This window comes from Limulus polyphemus, unplaced genomic scaffold, assembly GCF_000517525.1.
Source record: "Limulus polyphemus unplaced genomic scaffold, Limulus_polyphemus-2.1.2 Scaffold339, whole genome shotgun sequence".
NCBI lineage: Eukaryota > Metazoa > Arthropoda > Merostomata > Xiphosura > Limulidae > Limulus > Limulus polyphemus.
Genome location: NW_013665949.1, coordinates 8,932 through 15,917, shown reverse-complemented (window position 1 = coordinate 15,917; position 6,986 = coordinate 8,932).

Here is a 6,986-nt window from a genome sequence, read left to right as displayed (position 1 = left end):
GTTGCCTGGTACACTGCTTTCTGCTCCTCTGTCCATCCATTCATTTCTCCCAGGAGCTCAAATTGTGCTCTATATGCTTCCCATAGTGCTTTACATCGAATTCCTGTGGCTTTCTTCGTACTAGATCACCCCCATTGCTGACACTCATGTCTGGAATGTAACTTCTGAAAGGACTGAAGATGTCTGCATTAGGGTTTAGCTACTGGGTCTGGAAGGGGCTTCCTGTTGTCTGAGGCTGATTAGGTCCATGACTATATATATCCTCCCCGTGAAAAAGATAGTAAATCGTCCTTTAATGTATTTAATTCACTTTGAAATTTACTAATCTTTTCCATTTGTGTATGTTGGCTTTCTCTTTGTTTATTTTCTTTCTCCTCCAACCACTGCTGTAGTCTCTCTTCTTGTTTATTTTCTCGTTCTTCTTGTTTCCTTTCTTTTCCTCCAACAACTGCTGTAATCTCTCTTCTTGTTTCTTTTCTTTTTTCTCCAACAACTGCTGTTGTTTCTCTTCTTGTTTCTTTTTTCATTATTCTTGTTTCTTTTCTTTTTCCTTCAACAACTGCTGTAATCTCTCTTCTTGTTTCCTTTATTTTTCCTCCAACAACTGCTGTGATCTCTGTTCTTGTTTCTTTTCTCGTCTTCTTGTTTGTTTTGCTGTTCTTGTATTGCTGCCATCAAATTTGCTAAGCTGTAGTTTGATTTGCCACTTATTGTTTTCATGTTCTTCTTTTTTTCCATCCTACTTCTGACACCAATTTGTTACATATCTGCTCGTTTGTTAATTTCCAGTATAAATTCTTTCCGAAGAACTTCAGTGATACAAGTCCTTTCTTAATTTAAACTAGTTTATTCTTCCTCGATACAACTTTGTAATACACAGAATTTCCAATCAGTACATTAAACTTAACTTCTTTTATAACACACGCTATAAATCACAGTGATTTACACACTTTACTTACGGTGCCTACTGTTCGCTTGACTCAATTATCTATCGCTTCAATCTATCTGCCTATATCGCTGGCTTTCTTTGCTAGGCTTATATACTAAAAAAGAGGGTGTCTACCAAACACTGGGACATTCGCAGGGTACCGATAATTCTAGAAACTCAAGCGCACATGCTCCCAACGTCGACTTCCGCTGTCGTGGCAATATAATTCATGCTTTAGGTTTCTTGTTATTTTAAATAAGAATTACATTTCTATTCATTATCTAATTCTTATTTCATATGTAGTGTTCTTTTAAGTTTTGGCTTACTCAGGGGCCAGTTTTGCAGTTAGCAGGGCTCTTGGCGAACGTGGCATGTCAATCCAATTCAGTCTTGGCAGTCGTTTCGATTTAAACTTGTGCAATTCGCAAAATTGTGACTGGCAGATAAATCAATAACCTCTCTTTGTCTCGAAGGTGGGTGGGGTTTGAAAGCCTAATGGGCTAATGATTAAGGAACTTGTTTGGTAATAATTAAGTAGTCTGAGGAAAAATCAGTGGTGAGCGAAATGATAACAACTAGTGCTATACAGGAAGAAGAAAAGTTGTGAAGAATCGGAATAGATGTGGACAGCTGTGATGGTGCAGGCGTGCTGGTGACGTCATTGATGTTACGTGCCAGCGAGAGAATTCCAAGGAACAAAGGCAGTGACCAGTACAATAGCTCCAAAGCTGTTGGGAATTTAAGAAAAAATGAAGTATAAGGAATAAAATAAAGTAAGTCTGTATGATGGAGAAAGCCTTGGGCTTAGTAATAAAAGGTAGCAATTTAGTTTAAGTTTGAATGAAGATTTAAGGTAACTTTAACTGGATATACAGGCTGTGTGGGCTAAGAACTTACATTTAGAAGCTATGTGAGCAAAAAGCTAATACCAATTAACTGGCCCTTTTCAGGGGCGGAGATAAGAGATCCTGTGCCAAGAAGTTATTTGGTGTTAGGGAAACCATAGTACCTAGAGAAAACCCACTTTCACAGATAAACTCAAATAGTCTACCTGACCAGTGCCCCACATGAATAACTGATGGGAAGAAAATAATGAATTAGTACATATAATGTTATTGATGCTTAATAGTAAGGGTGAGTGAATTGGTATGTGATCTTCAGATAAAGGTATGTTAGAAATTGTTAGTTAAACAAAAGATTCATGGGGGAAATGTTCGTATGCCAAGAGGATGGGGTGGCGGAAAGTTTCGAGCGCTTCTGAGTTTGTTTATTACGTGATTTGGATTTCCTGTAATATCTATGTGCAAGCCTAAAGATCCATTGTTTAATGAAGAGAATATTGGAGAGCTAACCTAGGTATTCATGCAGGGTGTATTTTGGCAGACAAAAGGCAGTTTTAATAGCATTATTTTGCTGACTGCTTAACTTGTTGAAAAGTTTTTGGACAGATTGCAAGATACGACATTGCCGTATTCGAAGAGCAGTCAAACGTAAGCTTTGTATATCATGGGGATTTATTTGCTGCTTTAGCCTTTGTTCATTCTTCCGTGATGGAGGTATGATATTCTTTTGTTGGAAGTTGGATGTTGTTAAGGTGGTGGGACCAGAGAACTTTCGTGTTGAAGGTCATACCAAGGAATTTGATTGATTTAGAAAGGGGGATGGGGGTGTTGTATACGCGTAGGTTGATTTTGCGTATTTTTTGAACAGCTTATCGATTTTCCTGTTGAAAACTGTAGCTTGGGTTTTAATAGGGGTCAGGGTAACACGACAATGGTTGCACCAATTGATAATTCGGTTTAGGGATTATTGAACTCTGAATGCTGCTGTGAATGGGTCACGTGAAGTACTCCAGACAGATATGTCATTGGCGTACTGTGACTCTAGTGTGTAAGGTAAATCAGGGAAGGGTATATTGTTTACGAAGAAGGTGTACAGTAAGGAGCTAAGGACAGAACTTTGGAAGACACTGGCGTTTAGCGGGAATGTGTTGGAGTTGGTGTGGTTAACTTTCACTTTGGCGAATCGGCCATAAGAAAGCTGGAGACCCAGCATGTTATAGGTGTCGGTATCTAATTGGTGAATAGCTTATATCTTATGGCGTTGTGGCAAACGGTATCAAAGGCTTTCTTGACATTAAGAAATATACCTACCATTGTGTGTTTTTGTTGAATCCTTGGTATACAGACTCAACCAAGTGTACTACATGGTCAGTTGTTTGTCTTTGCCTTCTACTTGCATTTTGGGTGTGGTTTAGAATGTTATTAGATTCTAGGAAGTGGAGGATTTGTTTTGGTATAATATACTAAATTAGTTTGTCCAATGTGTTAGATAGACTGATGGATCTATAGTTACAGGTATATGAAGATTAGATTGTTTTGGGTATAGCTTTAATGATAGCGGTTTTCCAGATGGATAGGTAATAACCTGAACTAAAAGAGAGATTATATATGTTAGCTAGGTGCTTCAGTATAGGATCAGAGAGGTTTTTAATTATTTTGTTAGTGATGCCGGGTGCTGTGCTCTTTAGGTTTTTCTCGTAATTTTTATTTTGATAATGGTAATTGGGTGAGTATGGTAATTTAACGGAGAACAGTGAGTGGTAGAATGGGCGGGGAATATGGGGTTGAAGATATTATAGTGTGCTATTAATTCATTAACTGAATGAAAGTGTTGGTTAAAGAAGGTCATTGAGTTGGGAGTGTTATAAGTAGTGGAGTAGAAGTAAAAAAAAAAGGTCAGCGTTTTCTTTATCTGTGTGGGCTATGGTGTTATTATAGTTGATAGGGCAGTTAGAGTCATTTGAACCATTTTTTCATACTTTGCAGAATTTCTTCCAGAATAATGAAGGGTTAGGTCTTGCGCCGTCAATTGGCTTACAGAAATTTTCCCAGTTGTCATGCTGCTGAATTTGGTTTAGTTTTTAATTTGAGCTGTTTTGTTATTAATTAGTGTTTTAACTTCCGGGTTATGTGTTCTGGTAAAAGGGTGGCATAATTTTTTTTTTCTCAGATTAAATTATAGATTTCAGGGGTTAGGTTTCATTTATTGAACTCAGGATTGCTATTTTTGCTTGGAACGACTTCATTAATTGCAGTATATATTGCAGCTGTGATATCAATAGCATATTGTCAATATTTTCGCATGTCGTTTCATAATCCTATAGTGTTGGGTGAATTTCTTTCGATTTTGTTATTCGGTTTGATAAAGTAGATGTGAGAAAAATCGTGTATCATGGTATTTGGAGATTGAATATTCGCAGACTGCCTATAAATGTGAAAACAAATATGGTCGTGATTCCCACTGATGTTATTGTGAACTTTGAAGTTACGAGAGTGAGGTAAAAGAGAGAGTAAAACAACTACAAGATCTAAGCTATCTTAAGATTTGTCAGAGTTTGTGTGATTAGTGTTTAGGGTGCTGTAGTTATTTTACTACAGCAGTTGTTGCATAATACGGCCGTTTCTGTTCGTGTTTCTGCAGCTAATATCTATGTGCTTGGAGTTTAAATCGCTGATAATGACCATTGATGGATGAGTGTTTATAGGGTCTAAATGTAATTTATATTAGGGGCTGTAGTTGGAGATATGTACAGGAACAGTAAAGTGATGGTATGATTGTTGGTCAGGTGTATCTGACATAGAATATTTTCGTTGGAGCAAGAAAGATCAAGCTCTGGGAAAGTTATTTTAAAGGTTTCTTTTATGATAATAGCAGTAATGCGCTTGTTAAATGCTTTGGGTTTGGGGAATATTTTATAGTTGGGAATCCTGATATTAATATTGGCATTTAGAAGTGTTTCGTTGATGCTTATGATATTAGTTTTAATATAATTACATAACCAAAAAAGTTCATTTTTTTATTGTAATTCAGACCTCCCTGTATGTTTATGTGAAGAAAACATACCATACTAATAGGAAAAAGAGAATTGACTTACCTGGAAAGATGGAGACATGTCTGTATTTAATAAATATAAGAGGGTTAATAATTTTCATTGAAGCAATACGAGGTTTCGATGCCAATTTTGGTAGCAATAACTGGGAAGTCTTTCAGATCTGTTGCCTTGTGGCATATTAAAAGGTTGTTATTCTTAAGAAGAAGTCAGCTGTGGGCATATGTGAGCTGGAACGGTTTGGGAAGGCTTGGCTACATCGGCATAAGAACTTGATGTTGAGGTTCTCGAAGCAGTGAGTGCAGTTGACTCTGCAACTGTGATTGGTTTCTGGTAGATGGGACCGGGGTATCTTTTGAAATGTATTTATCACTTATCTTGCCCGACGAAACTTCGAACTTCTCGTCTTGAGATTGAGGTTGGTCTCAAAACTGCTGTAATCTACACAACCTGTGCCTACGATATGACCAAGAAATTCCACTTATATGCCCATGAGCACACATATTTTAGGTTTCAAATTTATTCCTGCTGTTTTTATCCACTGTAAATTCACTGGTCCAGCAGACTCAAATATTTGGTCAAATACCTAGACATTTCCTGCATATACCAAAAAAACTTTCCCATAGCGGCCCTTTAATCATACACTCCACTAGCCTTTCAAAAGGCCAAACTAACCAACCTGTGTGCTAAAAGCAGTTTTGGCTCTGCTCTCGTCATCCAGCTCAACTTGCCAGCATCCAGAGGCTAAACTTAGAATGTTGAACTATGGGGCACCTTCAAAATGCCCATACATTCATCTGCTTGGAATAATAAAAAAGTATCACCCAATGGAAACACAGAACCTATCACTATCATCCTTTTTTTTTAACAATCACCACTGGAGATGACAATGTACTCTTGGAATGCTGTATGACTCCTTACATTAAGATGTGTGTTATCTCAGCACTGGTTATATCCCTACTGCTCTAAGAAAGTCTGCATGGTGGTTATTCAATAAGACTCACCTGGCCTGTTTCCATGTGATATTCAAGTCCAAAAAATACATTGGCATACTTATCTAGTTCAGTCTAGATTGATGCTGCAATAATCAACTAGTGATCTCAGATGTGCTGGGGTAGAGTATTTATTTTTTGGTGTGATGCAACAGAAGCAACTCTTACAGCTAGCATCAGCCATTTACACTTCACTTGCCATGCTGATGATAATTTCAGTGGGAAGCTTGATGGCTAATAGCCCATAACTAAAGAGCAACATTGAGAATTAATCCCCTGACAGACATATTGCAATATTTGCTACTACTACCTGCATTTCAAACAAAAGACAGTATGTCTCATGCATTGGTTCAACAGCCATGATGTATGCTGTCAACACACTCAATCTGGTCTGTAGCAAACAATGACACATCACTTGCATACATGGAGGTACTATTGTTGTCTTCACAAGATACACATGAGCAATTCATTATACCTTGGTCAGTTCTGACAGGCACTGGGTGGATTTCTCACTTAAATTCAATTTACATGTTGCACAATAGAAATTAGTAGAGAGCTTCTACAATACATCCATACCAAATATATGCCAATATTAACCCAAGATTTGCAACCAAAACATTTATCATATCGTTCATGTGGCCTTGACACAGTTGGGGGCATGCCTCTCCATGTGAATCTAGCCTGCTGTTATTTGTCAAAATGAAAAGAGTGTCCAATGGCTGGAGTAACAACTTTACTCAGGCTGCATGATACACAGCACTATAAATCAGGGTCCTTGCAACTGCTTTGTCCATTGGGAACACTATTGCCCTATTTGGTATTCATGCAAGTACATAACAACAGAATTGAACTGACAATCATACCCTTCAGCATAAACTTTCTGTTATGCCCCACCGAATTAGTAGAACAGACTGGATGTGGACTTCTTTTATTTTCTGGAACTTGACTAATTATATTGACAGCTCATTGCTAGCTCTTTTACACTTGTTGTGCAGTTGGTAGGGATACATGGATCCCTTTATCTTGCTTCCCGGCAAGATGGGAGAAAGTTGCTAGGAAATGCTCATGAAACCCACAAAAATAGCAAATCTTTGGGTATTCCCTTCCAAAGGGCCCGGCATGGCCAGGTGGTTAGGGCGCTCGACTCGCAATCAGAGGGTCGCGGGTTCGAATC